The sequence below is a fragment of the Molothrus aeneus genome, chromosome 11 (genome assembly GCF_037042795.1).
Source record: "Molothrus aeneus isolate 106 chromosome 11, BPBGC_Maene_1.0, whole genome shotgun sequence".
NCBI lineage: Eukaryota > Metazoa > Chordata > Aves > Passeriformes > Icteridae > Molothrus > Molothrus aeneus.
The window spans coordinates 3,685,760-3,706,230 of NC_089656.1; positions in this window are offsets into that span (position 1 = coordinate 3,685,760).

Below are 20,471 nucleotides of genomic sequence, written 5' to 3' on the forward strand. Positions count from 1 at the left end.
TTAATCAGTTCCCAGAGTAAACTCTGTCAACTTTAATTTCCTAGCTAACAGTAATGCTTGGACCAGCATGGTGGGTCAGTCAACAAATGTTGTAGTTAGTTAGATTCATCTTGGAAAAGCCTTGGTTCAGGACCTCAAAATGGTGCTGAGGTCAGCAATTTGTTTCTTTCTTTCTATGACCGTGTTTCAGCAGTCTGACAGCTCTGACATTTGTGCAAGGAAAGAAAAGAGTGGTCTGCAGTGTTCCAGCAGGCCAGAGCAGCCTCTGCCACTCTCTGGAGGAAAACTAGGAGTACATTCAGTCACCCGTAGATCAGGAAGTTTTACTGTTCAGTGTAAAAGGACTGTTAATGGCAAATAAGCTTTGTATTTACCTAATCTGGGGTGTGTGTGTGTGGTAGCTATGTGCCTGTAAAGTATTTGAAATCCTTCTGCTTTCTTCTCAAAATTCTGAATTTACTAAATTTCAATCTTATCTATCAGGACAGCCAGGTTGATGGAACAGCACGAAGATGATATTCATGTGCACAGTCTTTATCATTCAAAACATCTTATTGTATTGTCAAGTGAGGAAACAACCTCATTATTCAAGCATGTTTTATTTTGGCTGTCAAGTCTCCAGAAAATTAATATTTCTTGAGATAAAACTAATATCTTAAATATTTGTCCTTGACATGTTTTTACCCCGACTCACAATGATATACCTTTTAGTGTAATTTATACAAACACTAACTAGGCTTTTTAAACCCTTAGAATTTTAACATTGTCACTATCTGTTATATATGGTTATTTACTCTTGGGTACTGATGAATGGTTTTGCATTTTGTCTTTGTCATAGCTAACAGGACTTTTCTATTTGATTATCAGTTGATTTGGCATGGTAACATCTCAGCTCTGACTAAATTCCTGTGCTATTGGAAAGGGGAAAAAGGGGCTGGAAGCCAATATGTTAATTTTATAATTTAAGATTTTTACTCTTTTTGAAAGCTATTTAATGCTATGGTAAAGCATACATGCTTTGGGCTTGCCTTTATGACTTCTTTTAGAAGTAAAACAATCAGAATACCTGTCCTGTTAGAATTTAGTTGAAAACCAAACCCAAATTAACAAAAAAATCTTCCCTCCCAAAAGACCAAATAAATTTCTTAAGTCTTATTTGTCTATTTTTAATATCAAAAGCCTTTTCCAGAGAGTGCAAGTGGCCAATTCTCTTACAAGTGCAGCAGTGGACATGCTCATGGAACCTGGGGTCATGACTGTTCTACTAAAATCTACTGTAAAGTACATTTTGCCCACCAAATGAAGTAATAAATGAAATTCTCTGTCTCTTGGCCTCTATTCCCTCCAACAAGTACATTATTTATTGACAGGAAAACTGAGCTAAATGCATTTTATCTGCAGAATTACGGATGGGCATTGTTAAATTGCAGTGTTTTTTTAGCAAATTGAATTAAAGGGCTCACTATCGTTTGTATTGATGGAAAGTAATAAGAACTTTAATAAAACTGCTTTGTTACCAGAGGAAAGTAAGGTATTTCCTGAAAAATGTGTTTTATTGACAGAGGAGAAATACGATCTTGGAGGAAAGTGCAGGTCAACAGAGTATTGTGCAAACCTTGAAAATTCTCTCTGGTGAAAAATTGCACCTTTGGTTCTACTTCCACTTGTTAAAGGACTGTGCTGGATGTGATGATTTCACCCAACAAAAGGGGTGCCACACTCAGGTGACACTAATAGGTGTCATTCCCTTGAAGCCAGTGGAGCCAAGCTGGCTTAGAGTGGATAAATATTTGTCAAGTTGAGCTTATGAAGATCTAAAGTTTTGTATTTCTATAATAGCCTTTTCTTTTTTTGGAAGGTGAAGGGCAATTTAGGAGACTAGGATGAAAATACTACACTGTGTCTGCCTCTGTGTGGTGTTAAGATTTTGTTGTGTAGCTTAGTTTAATTCACCTCTAATTCTGAACTAGGATGGTCTAATTATAACAACTTAAATGTTATTACACTAAAAATTGGGCACTAAAAATATGTTGGATGACTGTTTTCTCATATAATCCATTGTGAAGGTTTAATATTGAATTCATGTTTGCCCACTGTGTCTCAGCAAAGAGAGCACACTTTAGAATGGAATGAAAATCTCCAGCAGAAGTGCTGCACCACTATTACATTTTTCTTCAAATGTGTGTATCTAAGATATACATTCTCAGAACCATAAAAGGTTACTGTCCCAGTGTATTAGGTAGTGATCCAACTCATGTATTAAAATAACAGCACTATTATAGAGTTGAACTAAGGTGGGTCATTTTGGTCTCTTAATCTTTTGATTGCAGTTCTTCTCTTGCATCCTCGAAATCCTTCAGGGACTTCATTGTTCTGCTTTCAGAAACCAGGACAAATGTGTTATAAAAATCTTCAGCTGGAAATACTGAAATGGAAACCCTGTTAATGTACTATGAAATGGAGATGAAGATAAGGTGATGGAGAGGAGTGTTGATGAATATACTGTTGGGATTGAATGCTTGTGAACTCAATATTTTTTTGCATTTCTGTTTCTAATGAAGTTCAAATTTTCATTTTACAAGCATCCATGCAATTATAGCAGTTAAGCTTGAAGCATTAGAAGAATTGTTCTGGGGAACTGGTGGAAAGATAGTTTTTCCAAGGAACTCTGCAATCTAATCTCATCTGGGCAACCAAGTGGCTTGTTGAGTACAGTTTAGTAGCCCCTTCACCCTTTGCAGAACAGAGTAGACTTCATGAGCAATAAATTTGTTGCAGATAAAGGTACTTAAGGGTGGGGACTGAATTACTGGATGTGAGGATTGAAAACAGTTAGAAGTCACTTAAAATGTTTAAGTTTTACAACCACCATTGGACAGTCTTCTCAGTTAGAAAGTAAGTTTTCCTTTGGAAGTAGCAAGAACATCTCCTTAATTTTCAGATATCCCAACAGATTAGATATTGCAGTATGTTCTGTTCTATTAACATTTTTTTATAATGCATTTAAGACTTGTTGTTAGGGCATGTGGAAAAAAAACAATTGTAATAGGAAATGGGAATCAAAATGAAAATTCCACTGGATACATCCAATGTCTATTGCCTGTTGTGAGCCCATCAGTAACTGCAGCAGTGCCTCTGGGGTAAAGTACTTGAGAACGAGGGGAAAAATGCTGCAGAAGTGAAGCTGGAGAAAGGAGTGACAACTTGTGAGGGGAGCAGCTCTGCAAAGGGCAGGGCAGGAGCTGCTCCAGGTGCTGGAGCTGAGGTTCCCCAGAGCCTGGGGTGCAGGACCAGAGATCATCCCCCTGCAGCCCTGGGGAACAGCATGGAGCAGAGATCATCCCCCTGCAGCCCTGGGGAACAGCAGGGACCAGAGATCATCCCCCTGCAGCCCTGGGGAACAGCAGGGACCAGAGATCATCCCCTGCAGCCCCTGGAGGGCCCACGTGGGAGCAGGGGGTGCCTGGAGGAGGCTGTGACCTTGGGATAAGGGCTCAAGTTAGGGAAGTTCATGTAGGATCACCTCCCATGGGAATGACCCCACTGTGGAGCAGAGGAAGAGTGTGAGGAGCACTCCCCATAAGGAGGAAGGAGCAGCAGAGGCAACATGGGCTGAGCTTACCACAGTCCCCATTCTCCATCCCCCTGTGCCACTGCTGGGGAGGAGGCAGAGAACTCAAGGGCAAAGCTGATCCCAGGAAAAGGGAAGGGTAGGTGCAAGGTGTTTCAAGATTTAGTTTTATTTCTCATTTTCCTTCAAGCCCCACCTTGAATGCTGGGTTCAGTTTTGGCCCCTTCATGTCAGAGAGAGAGATGGAGAGGCTGGAGCGTATCTAGGGCTGGGGAAGGGGCTGGAGCCCCAGCAGGGCCTGAGGGAGCTGGGAAGGGGCTGAGCCTGGAGCAAAGGAGGCTCAGGGGGGCCCTTGTGGCTCTGCACAACTCCCTGCCAGGAGGGGACAGCCGGGGGGTCGGGCTGTGCTCCCAGGGACAAGGCACAAGAGAAGCCTCAAGCTGTGCTGGGGGGGCTGAAAATTGGATATTGGGAGACATTTCTCCAGGGAAGGGGTGGTCAAGCTTTGGAACAGGCTGCCTAGGGAGCTGATGGAGTCACCATCCCTGGAGGTGTTCAAAAAACTTGTGGATGTGGCACTTAAGGACGTGGTTTAGTGTGGTGAACATGGTGCTGCTGCTGGTTACCAGTTGGCTTTGATGATCTTGGAGGCCTTTTCCAACCTCAATGATTTTATGAATCTATGATTCTACTGTGATTTAATTAAATTACTTTTCACCTAGTTGAGTCTATTTTCCTTGGGGCAGTTACTGGGGAGTGATCTTTCCCCATCATGATTTTGGCTCATGAGGTTTTAGGTATATTTTCTCTCCCCATCCAGCTGAGGAGGGCAGCAACACCTGGCTGGGCACCTGGCATTCAGCCAGAGTCAACCTACCACAAAGAAAGCTCCTAGAAAATTAAAATTTTCTTTTTGTGTTTTCATATAATACTATAATACTGTAGAGCGAGTCATATAATTATTGTGTTATACTGGTTTTGTGAAAAGATTTAAGTCTAGAGAAAGAAGTCAGAGTTGCATTTGGATGCCATATTATGAACCAATTAAATTGGGTGATTAGAAAGTGAGAATAAATTGGTTTGTTAATGTGTGTCTGTGGAGGGAGTACTTTGCCTGTTGCATATTGCAGTGGACATCCAAACAGCTACCCAAAACCTACAAGCTTTAATTCATAACAGCTTTCCAAATGACTTGCTCAGTGCTGTGTCAAGACCACAGTGGTAATGATGCCTCATGCTGCTCCTAAGCAGTGGTTAAAGGCAGTGTTTAAATGACCATATTGAGTGCTACTGAAAATCAGCATCACGTGGGTGGCAGTTCCAAAAGCTCTCAGTGCACCAAAGCCTTCAGCAGCGCTCACCCTCTGCAGGACCAGCTCTTACCTTCTGCTCAGAATGGGAAATTAGTGTGGCTATAAACCTTTAATCTTGTTTAATTCCTTAGAAATAAAACCACAAAGCCACAACAATTAAAAGTAGAAATGGCTGAAAGCCATGATTATGCAAATCCCCTTAGGTGTCATGTTAAAATTTACCTAAAGACTGCCAGAAGTGGGAAGAGAGAGGATTCCAGGAGGAACCCAGAAAGGATTTCCTTAGCCAGTAGCCATGACTGAGTTGAGACAGGAACCAGCTGTGCTGCTTGGCTGCAGCTGGAATGGGAAGAGAGCAAGGAAGAGGGGACAGGTGGCAGTGGAGGATGTTGGACAAAGCTTTTTCATAAGAAGGAATGAAGAGAAGGATATCTAGAAGCCTACAGAAGGGCATGTAATGGCAGGAGCAAATGGAGAACAAAATAAAAAAAAATATTGAATAATGCAAAATTAATTTCAAAAACATAAAAAGGCAAAGGAACAAGAGAATTGTATAAGTACTATAGCTTCAAATATACCTGAATGTAAAGAGGAACATGTAAAGATAATTATTTAATTGGAGTTATTGGTGAATTGAGTTAAAAGTGATTAAAATTAGGACTATAAATGACACTGGACTTGGGTATTGGAGTTTTTGGGTTTTTTTTTTTGTTATCTATTTAAAGCTATCCACAACTCAGTTTCTGCTCCATGGAGTACCATGGATCAGGATTCCAGTCTATTGGTACACTCTCTGTATCCCTTTATATATACTTAGCCTCTATTCTCCAAATCATCTTTATCACTGAATTTTCTTTCAGCAAGACAGGTACAGAACTATGTAAGATACAAATTGAAAGTGCCATTCTCCTGCTTTTTGTGTTGTTTTGCGATTGTGTGAGTGGTGTGTATGAGCAGCGGGAGCAATAATAACATGGAAAGCTAAAATAATGAGGAACCTGAATTCTGAAATTCATCCTTTGCAGAAGGCTCTTGGACCATAGTCCAGGCAAGGAGTCAAATTATTGGAAGGAAAGATCCTTGTATCACAGAAAAAGTTGAGAAATGAGGAGTAGTAAGCAGCAGGTTTGTTTTGATAGAAGTGGAGATGTTAAAGGCCGTATTATCACGTTGTCATTGTTGTGTTTGTTAATATGATAGCATATGGGCCTGTCCTTTCATTTGTTATGGAAAATGATCCTGAGTTCATGACTCTGTATCTGTCTTGCTCCTAGTGTTGCTCTGATTTTTTTAAGATTTTCTAAGCTTTCTGATGTTTACATTCTTGTAGTAAACTTACACACTTTCTGTAAATAACTCATTGTTTTGCATTCTTTTATAGAAGAGGAGAAATTTGATGGACTGCTAGTTTGTCCAGTGTCATTGGAGAGGTGGCACTTTCACCCTCCAATCCAGTGTCACTTTTAGAAAACTGTAAATGTTGGAGTCAGAAAATCAAGTTCCCTTTTCCTCACCTTGAGAGCAGCGGTGTGTGCCCTTGTGATGTTTTGTGTCCTGTAGTGACACTCCTAGGACTGACATTTCAATGCTCTTGAACATGTGTGGTAGATCCATCTGCCATGGAAATTCCTGCCAGTCTTTCCCTTGTTCAGGTCTAGGTATCATTTTGCCATGGTTTGAGATGCTGTGCAAGAACAGCTTTCACAGCTGTTCTCCAGATCCTGAAATGCTGCTAGGACTCCTGGGCTATCATGGAGTACTTGAATATTCTCATATCAGAGTGTGTTCCGGTTTGAAAGCAAAACCAGTGAGAGACTCTGAGTCAGAAATACAGTTTACTAGGAAAAGGGAAAAGAAAACCAAAATACATGCAATAATACAAAAGAAGAACCACTGACAGAGTCAGAACACAACCTGACACCCTGTTGGTCAGGGTGCTGGGAGCAGTCCAGTTGGAATGGTGGCTGCAGCCCTCCTGGAGTGGTAGGTGTGGGTCTGGTGGGGCACTGATCCTGTAGAAAGGGTGTAGTCTTCCTCTGAAGATCCAGTGGAAAAGACAGCTGTTCCTCTGGGAATCCAGTGGAAATACTGACTGTTCTGTCCCAAACCCCAGATTATATCCAGGTGGGGATGCTTAGCTCCTCCCCCCTGGCTGGATCATCTCACAATGGGCTGATATCATCCTGTGAGTCACGGGGTGGGTCCATGAAACAGAAATGGCTCCCAGAGGGAGTTATCTCTGAGCCATGCAGAAAGGCACTGATGGGCCTCATCAACAGGAGATAAGGAAAAAACAATGCCCCTCCTGGTTTCAACAGCTCTTGGGGATAGGAATAGAATACATCTTAATATTGTAACTGAGGACACAGAGTTAATAGATATTCCTGCATAAGTGTCTCCTTCATGGTGATAAAATGAATGAAACATTTTTTGAAACATTAAATCTGAAAATTTGAGTGCTTTGCTAGTGTTCTTTTTATTGCAAGGTATCCCATTTTCATCTTCATAAAATTAAATGCTTACATGTACCATATAATTAAATTTAGGTCTAGCAGAGGATTTGATCTGTGAGTTTATTAACTTTTGGCTGCATTACTATTTAATTGCTTTGGAAATTTTATCAGACTAAAATGTGTCCAGGATACATTTATCAATGAAAAAAGTGAAAATGTTGATATAAGAGGAATGGTAAAATTTAAACCCCAGATAATCTCTATGCTTCACAGTAAATTACAGAGGGAGGGAGAACATCTGCCTCCATTTCTTCTATCAAATCCTAACCACTATTTCCAGAATGTCAGAAGTAGAAGAACCATAATTTTATTTTGCTGCCCGAGATTTTTGCAACATAATGCTGAGGGAAGTCCTATTCCAATTTTTTTACATATAACTAAAAACTTGATGGTTTTGACAGGGATAAATTTAATTCAATATAAATATTAAGAAACAAAAGTCTAAAATTATGCAATATTATTAAACATATTTTCTAAATTTATGTTTTGTGTATCACATGGTACCCTGCAATTCTTTCATCTTCTTTTTCCTTTGATGATGTTTTCTAAGCTGCTATGAATGAACTTGGTCTTTTTTTTTATTTTTAAGTTATTCTTTCACTGATCTATTTTGCTTCCACTTAAATTTGTTGTACTCTGGCAAACATTTTCCCACACAGATCTGGAATTGCTTTTTAAATGTCCAGTCTGGATGACTGTCCCCTTGGCAATAGTGGGGTTCTTGATCAAAATTTTTCTTGCATCATTCAGTCCTAATAATGGTTGGAAAACTTGGCAAACTTTTCAGGTGTCCAGTAGAGCAAATAACAGCCATGATAATCACATGGAGCAAGTTTTCATAGACAAATAAATAGATATATAACTTGCCAATTCTCAAGCATATCTCAGAGTGTGTGCACACTTCTGCAAGTGCTCAGGAGACCTCACAAGGTCTCAAACTGCTAAAAACCATTTGAGGCATCCCTGCACATGATACAGTGTAATACAATGATTTCCATGTAAAAATATCTAGTTCTCCTAAGAACACTGACATGAACTTCTTACTGTATTTGCATCTTTCTTTCTTGATATTCTCTTTCAATTTTTTTTGTTTTTTTTTTTTTTTTTTTGTTGTTGTTTTTAATCCTTCTAATGCTGTAAAGCTTTAGCTCTCAACCATCCTGAGGCTGATACCTGCTAAGTGCTCTGGGATGCCTTAGGAGATGATGAGTCTTTAGAAGAAGTGAAAGTTGGTATGATTGTTGTCCTATTTCTGATGTTGAACTTATTTCCCCCATTATAAAGCCACATACAGAACTCTACAGTTAAGATTATGACAGACTTTCTATTGTAAACATCATTTTTAGACTTAAAACATGAGTAAGAATATATTTTTGAGTGCTAATTCACTTTATGGGGATTTTTGAAGGAGTTTTGAATGAGTTAGAGATGGGATCTCTGAGGTTTTTTTGATGATGCAATTTATTTTCTTACCTTCTACACAGGCAGGAAGTGTGAGTTAGGCTCACATCTCCACCACGTGGTTCAGAAGGTCACAAGACCTTTAGTTACAGGACCTTTCAAGGAGTTATTGACCAATAAAACACTGCCAACAAGGATATGTATGTTTTTGACCCAATCCTTAAACATTTCATTTTATGGCTCCATGCTACAGGGTAAGCTTTCTTAGCCAATCATGTTCTGACACACAAACCTACAGTGCTGCATTCTAAACTCCTTGCTTTACCTTTGTAGCTACTTTTCTTTTTTTTATATCTTAAACTCTAAAACTCTAAACTTTCCTTTGCTTAATGTGTCTCTGCTCTAAACTATAAATCCACATTCTTGTTTCTGTCACCTAAGTTTGGAAGCCTTTTCCAGGGTCTCAGATCAAATCCTGTGTTTAATTCTAAGCTTTGCTGTACAAAGTTCTTAGAGTTTCTTGCATTTCAGATTCCAACAACACTCCCATATTCTTTATATACTACAAGCAAAACAGCAGAAAATAACAACTATTTGTTTTCAAAGTGGATTTTTTGTCCTACAGCAAATCTTTATCTTTAGTATGTTATAATTCAGTAGATATATTTGCTTAAGTCTCAAGTAGTTATCTCTTGGGTTGCTGCCAAAGGTTTTTAAAGATAGGAAGGGGCTGTATTTCCAGAAACTGTTTGTTGGGGTTTAAAAAAAAAACATGAAAAGAAAATATTGGAATATAATTCAGCTGTAACCTAATTCAAAATAATGACATTTGGGAATATGACACTATTTTGGCATATAGAGAGAGTTACAACTCTCTCTCTCTATATATACACTAAAAAAACCTACAGAAATGTATATATATATAAATAAACTACAGAACTATATAGATATATATATGTATATAACTATATGTATATATAACTATAGAACTATATATAAAACTCTATTCCAAATTTCCAAAAATATCACTATTTTGAATTAAGTTAGAGGTGAATTATATTCCAATATTTTCTTTTCACATTCTTATTAAAACAACTTAAAAACTTATTGTTATATATAAAACTTAAAAACTATATAAATATATATATATGAAAATATGTACTTACTGCTATTTCTACAGAGCTAATTAAGCTAATCTTGATATGGAAAAAAGTCATGTATGGTCTGGGAAAGCTGTCTTAAAAAATATGCATGGCTTAATTCCCATGATAATTTTATTTTAATTAATAACTTGATGTGGTTGAGTCAAATATTTCAAAATTATAAGTATCATATAGTTCCCAACCCTTTAGGTTCTTGAATTTGAAGTTTAGGCAATGAAAATATTTGAACTTTGAGGTGAATCTGAGCTTGAAATTATTCAATGTATGTGGCATAATTTCTGAGTGACATAATCTTAAAGCAGTGTGGAGCAGCTCAGTCAGGAAAAGGTCAGCTTAATCAGTATTTGTGGGTTTAAATCTCCTGAAGTATATTTTTTTTCAAATGTAGTCTGTCTTCAAAGTGCCAATCAGCTCATACCTCTTGCCCAGGTGAGCTCAGCTCCAAACCCTTTGCACATCACATCTGTTTGGAAGTCTGAGCCTGCAGACTTGGGAATCAAATGCAGTGCCATTGCCTTACATATGATTTCAGATACTTTTTAAAAAACTGTTAAATTTTAAATGCTTTGCACTGATAAATATTAATCTTTTTATTAAGTACAGTTTTACTTTATATTTGACTACAAGCTGTACTTGTAAAAAGACTACTTCCAGCACTGTGAGAGAGACACACATTAGGATATTTCATTCCTTGGAGAAATAGATTTATATTCTATTATAAAGTTAACTGATTTTGTCTGTATTATAGTTCTGTCTTTATAGCATTGCTTTTTAGCCAATACACTGTGAATTATCTCACATTCATTCTTCTCTCTTAACAGTCACACTGCTGATAAAAACCTTAAAAGTTACATTGATATCTCCTTTGCCCAATGGCAAAGCTCAGCTGTACTCACTGTTGTTCCTGAACAGAAGTTTAAACATTACTCCATTAAAAGATCTCTCCTTATAGGGACTAGGAAAACCTCCTAAGGAGTGCATATCATCAATTCCAATGTTTTCGATCTTATTGTTAAAAAATAAGAACATTTTTGGAAGCAAAATCCCCTATTTCACTTCCTTGTGGCAAGAATCTTTTTCATTTAACATGAGTAATACATTTTCTTGGAATAAGCCCAACTTATTAAACTCCAGCCCTGGGCCAGCTCAGGAGGGACCTGGAGCTGCTCAGAGAGCCCAGAGGAGGCTCCAGGATGAGCAGAGGGATGGAGCAGCTCTGCTGGGAGGAAAGGCTGGCACAGCTGGCATTGCTCACCTGCACAGGAGAAGCTTTGGCTGAGCTCAGGGTGGCCTTGCAGGGCCTGAAGGAGCTGCAGGAAAGATGGAGAGAGACAATTGCCAAGGGCTGGAGGGACAGGAGCCAGGGAATGGCTGCCAGTGCCAGAGGGCAGGGCTGGCTGGGATCTTGGCAATGAGGAATTGTTCCCTGGCAGGGTGGGCAGGCCCTGTGTTGTGTCACATTGCAACAGAGTCCATCATGTCCAGGGAGAGTGCAGCTGCTGGTGCTGGGCATGAGAACAAAATGAGTCTTCATTTTATAAAGCTCAAGAATCCATTTATCACCTCTGGGAATGAGGAGAGGGACGAAGACAAAAGACTGGGTAAAAGCAGGGTCATGGGGTTTTTATTGGGTATCACAGGGGTGGAGTTTAGGGTTTGGGTCAAGGGAGGAGTTCTTGGCAACACAAGGAGGGTAAAATCAAATTTCTGCCTCTTTGGAATGGGAGCACTGCACAGCCCTGGCACAGGGTGCCCAGAGCAGCTGGGGCTGCCCTGCATCCCTGGCAGTGCCCAAGGCCAGGCTGGACACTGGGGCTGGAGCAGCCTGGGACAGTGGAAGGTGTCCCTGCCATGGCTGGGGTGGGATGAGATGAACTTTAAGGTCCCTTCCAACCCAAACCCTTTTGTGATTCATTCTATGATTTAAGTCTGATTTGTTTTGAGTAGGTAAGGATTTTAGGAAATAAGAGCAGCTACTTTATCACTCTTTACAAACTTCCTTAGTGGTAATCTTCCTTAGGGTATATTATGGTTCTTTCAAACATGCAAAGTCCTCACCTCCTGATGAGCAGTTGAAATGGTACAAAGTTGTGGTTTAGAGTACTGAAAAGTAGAAGAACCCATTAATGATGGAGATTTGTGGTCTGGAAAGGGAATGATGTAGGATAGGCTGCATTGCAGGCTTTAGGTGATAATTTGTTTTGGTTGATTCCCTTATGTCTCCAGTCAAAATCTCCAAAAGGGAGAGTTTTAAACAGGAGAGGATGGAGAATCTTTCTGTTTCAATTCATTCAGTCATCAGTTACCATGAAACATTTTTTTATTAATTGTAATTTTTGAATTATGTCTTGAATGTGGGATTTAAATTTTGTTTTAGCTTCAAAAATTAGGCCATTTTCAGGTGTCCAGATCTGAACAATCCCAGCACTTTGCAAGTTGTGTAGTCTGAAAATTAATGTTTTAGCTGAATATATATTCAACTCTAGCTGTGTGATATCTCATTTAGAATTATTTGGTTTAGTACCATTCAAGTTTTCATGTTTTCCAAGCTAGTTATACAGCAACAGTGTATAAGCCATGCAATTTATCAATATTTATTCATTATCCAAATGGCAGACTACTTGTCATAATTAATTATTGAAGTAATAAATAGTCTTATTAATAAAAATGGATGACAAGAACAGAATGATTTCCTTGATAAAGACTGATGACAGATTCTAGTATCTGATACGACACCCAGAACACTGTGCAGATTGAATCTAAGGCCTCCTGCATGGATAATAAATTGTTGTTTCAGAGAATAAAATGATTGATACATTTGCTTTGTGTGGAAAAAGCACCTGGGAAAAGATTCTACTCCCTAAGTTATTTAAGCAGACTATGGTGAAATTTTCTTTCCTTGTGACAAATTTAACTTTCCAAGGAAGTGACAGCTCTTTGGCAGAGAGAGAGAGGAATTGATGCCCGCTTGGGGTCCTTGACCTACAGATTCTCCTCGAAGTCACATTCATTTGGAAATCTCCTGGCACTGCCTCTCCTTTGGCAGCACACGGAGGAGGGGATGTGGCAGAGGCTGTTGGGACAAATGAAGCCTGGCACACACTTTGGGGACACTTTGCTGTTATTGCTGCATGGCTGAGGTGGCCTCTTGTGGGGGAACCAGTTGTGGGTTTCTCTGGTCTGGATTGAAGGCAGTTGAGGTCGTTCATGTTCAGACTCAGGTGTTCATTATTTCTTATCAGTAAAACAGTCTCACTACTGTGAGTTCAGCAGCTTTTCATTAGCAGGCACAAAATGGCCAACAATCTCTTGTTCCAAGGGCTTTTAAGACTAAACTATCCAATTAAGAGCTGACACCTGGATTATTTTCCCTTTTAACCCAATAACTGATCCCAAAGAGCCCACAATGGGGACTTTTCTGCTCAATTACAAAATGCCACCCAAACCCATGAAGAAGAAGGAAGAAGAAACCCAGGACAGCACCCTGTGCCCTCCATCTTGCTTCCATCCACAACACACTAAAAATCCCAAAACCTCAATTTCTCACCAAGTGATTCACCTGCACTGCTCTCTATAATCTATTGCACACTTTTGTGGGTTCCAGTCTATCCTGAAGCCTGGGAAACTTTCTCCATGAGTGAGGGTCAAAGTCAGTGCTGCCCTGGGGGTCAGGGCACCCCAGAGCAGACACAGAAATATTCCCAGTGCCCTGGGTTTCTGCAGCCTCTGCCTCAAACTTGTTGTGGTTTTTTCCCTTGGTTGGAGCTTACCTTTGGTGACAAAGCAGCCCCAGAGGCTGAGAAGCATTTGACAGCTTGGAAATGGCTGAGCTGGGGAAAGGAAGGGTTTTCACACAGAATAATGATTTAATAAACAAAAAAACCCCAAAAAACCCCACCAAACAAGAAAACAACTCCCCCAAAAAACCAACCAAAAAACCACCCCAACAAACCTGAATCAAACGTACAAAACCCCCAAAACCCACAAAACAAAACAATCCCAAATGAAACCATATCTCCAGAAATGTTTTATTCATAACCAGTATTATTGAAGATGAAAATCTAAACATGGTATTTCAAAAATCTTCTGAAGGATGTTAGGTCCATAAAATACCTGGCATTTGGTTTCCTTAGCTTAGAGAAAATAGTACCTTTTGTTGCCTTTGGTGTACCTTTTCCCATTTTTCTCTATTTTACTTGAACATAAGGGAGTTTCATATATATAAAAATTCTGACATTTGCAATGGACTGTGACATGGAAGTCCTATATAATTTTCTCTTAATTACTTTCTTAATAGCCTTTTTAATGTAGTCTATAAAATCAGTCTTACCATCAACAGAGTCATGATATGGAGATTTATAACAGGTCTTACTGAGTCTTGTTCAGTTGCTGAGCCTGAGATCAACAATATTATAAAGAAACAGTAATAGAATGTGCTATCCTCCTGAATGTCCATCTAATCAATTTATGACTTTTTATGCTGTAATCTGCCCTTTGCACTAATTCTGACTCATGCTCTATAATCATGCATAAAATGTAGTTGCACTTCTACTGGAATTTTGGGTTTAGGCCAAACGGATGAGTAAAGCACCAAGAAATTACTCTGTGTAGCAAGAAAAAGAAATTATTATTGTCAGGTTAGACACACTGCTCTCTGGATCTGACTTTGCATCTGACCCACTGATTTGCTGCCTAGTTGCATATAATTATTCTGAGAATGGCAATGTTTTTCTGGCTCATTGATGATGGATATGCCAAGCCAAATCCTATCACAGTCAACTGCATCCAGTCTTTAAGTGACAAGTCATCCATCTGGAAGGACTCAGATGATGGTCAGAAATGATACAAGAATAAACATGGCAGAACTTTACATCTGTTTAATATCAATTTCTTTTTCAACAACAAGTAGAAGGGAGTAGGGGATAACTGACTACTTTTAAAACTGCTTCCTAATGTGGATGATCAATAATATAATCACACAATAAATTCTAATAGTGAATTGTAATTTTGGCAGTTACATGCTATATGCATCATGACAACAGTTCTGTAGGAATTTTATGCTTTTCAAAGTGATAAAAGTTGAAATTCAAGTGATCATCTTCAAAGGAATTCTGACAAAATTGTCTACCTCTGCAGAGCAATAGCTGTAACATAAAAGGCAGCTAAGGGCAATGAGGATTTTGTTAGGCATACACTTGGGAGTGGGAAGATGTGATATTGTTTTATCTTAACTCCACACCTGAAACCACAGAGTTCAGACCTGGATATTGTTTGGTTTGACTGATACTAGAATGAAAGCTCTTCAGGGTCCTAATGCAGTTATTCTTGTCTTCACACCCAAGTATTTTTGGCAGCAGGGTTGGTGAGCATTTCTTTCCCCTGCAGAGAATTGCCCAGTTGAGCACATGTAGAGTTCAGTGTAGAATTTATGTACCTTAGAGGGTTGGCTTTGTTTTATTACTTGGTTTGGTTTGTATACCAGCAATTCAAAGTGAAATCTAGATATCTTTTCAGTCTTTGTGTTTCTAAAACTTTTTTCAGTAAGATATTGCTTGCATTTAATAATGAAAGCTATTTAGAATTCTGTTGGGTTTAGCTGCAGTAAATTGTATAGCATTCTTCCAAAAGAGACAATCAAATAGTTTTAACTTTACAACAAAGAATCAAAGGAAAAGGAGCAGACTTACATGATGCTGAAGTGAAGCATGCTGCAGAAATCAAGCTGAAAAAGCTGATGAGAACTTATTAATATCTGCTCTAAAGTCTGAACATCTCAAAGAATTCCATTTAATGTGAAACTTTCCATCACCTGATTGTTATTTAGCAGGTGAGAGGAAATCCAGGAAATTGTCAGAAGTCATTTTTCTCTATAGGATTAATAACAGCAGAAGTTTAAAAATGCCTTAGGTGCACCAAGAGGCTGAGAATGAAGTGATGATGAGGCAGGTAACAGGTGGCCTCATGCAAGGTTGTCCAGATTGGTTTAATGCTGTAAGAGAAGTTTGTTGTGAGTCAGCTCACAGCATCATGAATATAGAAGAGCTAAATACCCTCATTTGGAGCCCTTTTAGAAAGCTCTCCCTGTAAATTTTGTTTATACAGTTTCAACATGCACTCAGATAAAACACCCTATTTTCATGTTTTTAAAGTAAATTACCCTGAATAGAGGGAAGATGATTTGCAATGTAATTAGGCTAAAGTGAAATCTAAGTTTCATACAAAGGTCAAGTTATCCTCTAGTTTATAATTTACAAAGTTTTTACCTTTTCTATCAGTCCATACCCTTTGAAGTGCTGTTTCCTATTAAAACTGATGTAATTATGCAGAGCTTCAATTGTTAATAGCACCAGTGGGAATGAGGGATTCATTTTTCCTGGATTGTGTGACACTGCTTTTGCAAACCACAGACACAGAATTTTTCAAATGGTCCAGTTCTGTGTCTGTTGACAAATGTTTCCATCTAACAGACAGACATGTATCACACAGTGGCATGTTTGGAAAAACTGGACACAAGCTGCTTTTTAAATTTCTTCAGAGAGTGCTTGAGAAGGTGGAGGCATCTCTTGTACTGATTAAAAGAGGGAGAGTTACACTATATGTAAATTAAAACGTGCTCGTGCTCTTTTTCTTGTATATCCACAAAAGATTCCATTTTGCAATTACTCAGATTTTTGAATATTGCTCTGTTATTATGCAGCTGCACAGAAGCTGAATGTGATCTAAATGAGGATAGTGGAGTCCTTCATCTTGCTTTAGCCTTGAATTTTCAACCTTTTCTCCCTTCCCACTATGATCTGTACTCCAAGATGCTTCTGTGGGTGCTTCCTCTGCTTGCTACCTAAAAGCAGATGAAATGTTGTGTACATATTGAGTGATCCATAAAGAAAACTACCTGCGGTTTAAAAATGTATTACTTACAGAAGGATAAAATTCTGTATTTATATAGTTAATCAGTTTGGGTTGTTAAAGAATTTAGAGGGCCAACTTATTGACTGGCTTGTGCTTTCTGGACAGCTATTGAGTGATTTGCCGTGGTAGATATCAGTCTGGCACAGTTCTTGCTCCACAAATTCAGGATCTAGGAGGACCAGACCTCTTAACATTATTTTGAGCATCAAAAAATCCTGTATTCATGGAGTTCAGCCTGAGTTTAGGAGCAGGGCTTAAGTGCACTTGACACATCCAACTAAACTTCCTGCTTGTTTTTATTTTTGGGGCTTTTTGGTTGTTGGGTTTTTGTTTGGGATTTTTGGGGGTCAAATAAAAATTTAAGCCTGTGTTAAAAGAGTGTTTTAAAATTACATGGGAACCTTCTTCTCCAAATCATATTAATAAACATACCTTATAGCTCTTGATCATGACAGCTGATCCAAAGATATTATCCGCAGCTAATCATGAATTCATCCATGGTTGAAATCCTCCAAAGTAGAAATGTTATCATCACTTGCATACATCTTTCATGCTTTAAAAATAATAATTAAATGAAATTAGTTGAGTGCTCACTTTTTTCATTTTGAAGTATGGCTGGATAGGTACAATCTGATTTCCCTAATTATTCTACAAATTCAGAGTAATATAGGAAGACTGCTGTAATATTTTTTTTCCTCAGGGATATTTAGTTCTTTTAAAGCAATTTAAGCAGGAGAGTGTTATTGCACTGTCACAGTGTAGTTATGTCCAGAATTATGAGCACAAAGAATTACACTCTCACCCACAAAAATTAAGAGTTCCTCTGCACAGCAGCCAACAGCAGTTTTTAGAGAAATATTGTGTCATAGCTTACAGCTGGAAAAAACCTTTGGAATTACAGTAAATAGCATAAATCCAAAGTGAATTCTGATGATGGCTCTGGCATTAATCCTGAATTCTTGTAAAATCTTGCATTGGCTTGTGCTGCAAGGCCATGATGTTATCATTGAATTCTCACACGGAGTTCTCACATGCAGAAGTCAATTTTCCAGTCAGTGGTTAATTAGTGAGCAACAGGAACAATTAGCTGTTAAATGCTTGGCACTTTTGGAGAGAGTTTCTTAAAGGTACTCTGGCTTCATCCAGCACATCAGATTAAACTCTGAAGTTCCATGGGTGGTGTTTCTCTGCATTGCTCGTTTTTTGCCATTAGACCTGGAAGGAAATCCATGGACACTCAGCATGGAGATCCTGGATTTCCAAGGTTTGATGCTCCTGCTTTCCTCTGATCTGGAATGGTAAATGCTGTGACCTGGAGTGTGCCCAGCACAGCACAGAACCGTTCAGATGGCAAACTGGAAGCGGCTGCTTCTTACTCTGGGGTCTGTGAGGCAGCTGTGGGGTGCAGGAGATGATTGATTGGGAATTGGAGAGCAAGCATGGCTCTTCCTGAGCAGGGAACAGCCCTGAACCTCCCCAGCAGCTCATTAAGGTTTCTGTGCCAGGCACTTCAGGAGTTTTCTGACACTGCTTGGAGAGTAAAAGGTTGTTTGTAAGAAGGTTTTGGTGAATAAAAATTCCCCAAGAGCCTGTTAGGGAATAAGGACTAAGCTGGGAGTCTGCAGGGCTCTTGGTGTCCACTGTAGTGCTGGTTCCCATCAAAGCAGGGTTCCCTTCTCACACAGACACCAGGAATCCTTGAGTTCCTTCCTACCCTTCCCCCAAAAACCATCTCCTTCCTAGCCTTATTTGTTGATCTCATTCACACATATACTGACACCTAAAAAAACCCCAAACAAATCTAAGAGTAATTTAAAGAGCATCATTTTAAACCTCATTCCTTAGTCCCTGGTGCCTAATGGAATCAGACTTTTACCACCATTCAGTGTGGGTTTTTGAATTTAGGCTTTTTCTTAGTGACCATTAATAGAGATGATGCAGCTGGTTTAATGAGAAAATAGGATTTTATTCCACTTCATGCATCAACAACTCAATTGTTACCTAAATGCAATTACAAAATAGTGTAGCCCAGTTTTGTTGGGTATCAAATACCCACAGCTTTTACTCACTGCCTGGAAAATTAAATAAGCACTGCTGAAAATGAGGGCATTTGTTAATGTAGGGAGTGTTAATTAAACCACTCCAAAAAGCATTGCTTGACTTCTGGGAATGCATGGTCAAGTCTTCCACACTAGTTAATCAGGTGTTATTGGTCATATTCGTAAGTGACAGTGAGATAGGAGGTACTGATAAGTGATTTTTAGTGTCAGGCTTGGTTTTTTTTTTTTTTTAAATAGCAAACCAACATGGGGAATAACAATGGGAATGTCTTTCAAATTTACTTCTGGATGCTTGTTAAATACAGACACAAAAGGTAATAGTGGAGCTCACCAAGTCAAAACCACTTACAGAAAAACATAATGTCAAGGACTAATTCATGTAGTTCTGTGTATATTTATACATAAAAACCAGTAGGAAATGCTGAAATTGTGGGAGTGTGGATGAAACTGCATTTAAGAAACCTGAGCCTGAGTGTCAAATAACTATGTGTTATGAGTATTTAAGTTCCATGTCTGCAATTATAACTGATATGTTTAAAATTATTATTTTGAGTATCTTATTTACCACTTATCAGCTGCCAGTTTAAAAACAGTGGGGGCAAATTGATCAGCTGTTTAACCATGTGAACTCAAGTGTTTTCCATCAGCTCTGCTTTTGCTTTGGAGCTGAACTGGGTACAGAACAGAACAGTTTGTAGTAGATGTGATCAGATTTGCACAGAAACATACATTCCTGTAATCAATTACTTTATGGCCAATTGAATTATTTTCCAAATCACCCATTTATTCAAAGTTTTTTATGAAATTAGATGCCAGTGCTGTCCTTTTGTATGTGTACCATATACAGGGCACCAAACCCTCTATAATCATTATTTATAATTGAAAGTGGAAGCTATAGGATTAAATCTTAATCTCTTGCATCAATGAAATGTTCCCCAAATCCTGGTTTTGTGGTTTTCATTTTGTTTTTAATGCATTGTTGCTAATGATTCTATGATATGAATGCTTTGAAGGGATAGGAAAGCTGGGGAATACTGCTTACAGCAAAAAGTTAAATGGTTTTTTGAAATAATTCATTACAACTGAAAGAATACATTAAAATTTTCAAATCTGTATACATTTAATATTTTAAGTTGCTTTTAACAAGAATGGCCTGCACATCTGTGTCAGCCACCACTCACCTAAATGCTGTGTTTGACTGAGGGTTATATTAGACTTTAGAGTTAACATGGATTTGCTTATCACCATGGTCAGTGGGATTTGGAATGACAATTTATTACAGTGCATTATGCTTTATTTATAATTCACAAGTGGCTTAGAGATTTAGGCTTTTGTTATTTTGCTCCTAAATCCTCTTTCCATTGTTGGTGTCAGTATCCATTAGATTGGATTGCTAACAGAACCTGGCAGGGACATAGAACCACCCTTGTCCAAAGGGCTCTTAAACCCTGGCAGAGCTGGGCACTGAGCAGCTCTCTAGGAAGCCATTCCATGCCTGAGCAGCCTCTGGGTGAAGAGCTGCCTCCTAATGTCCAGCCCAA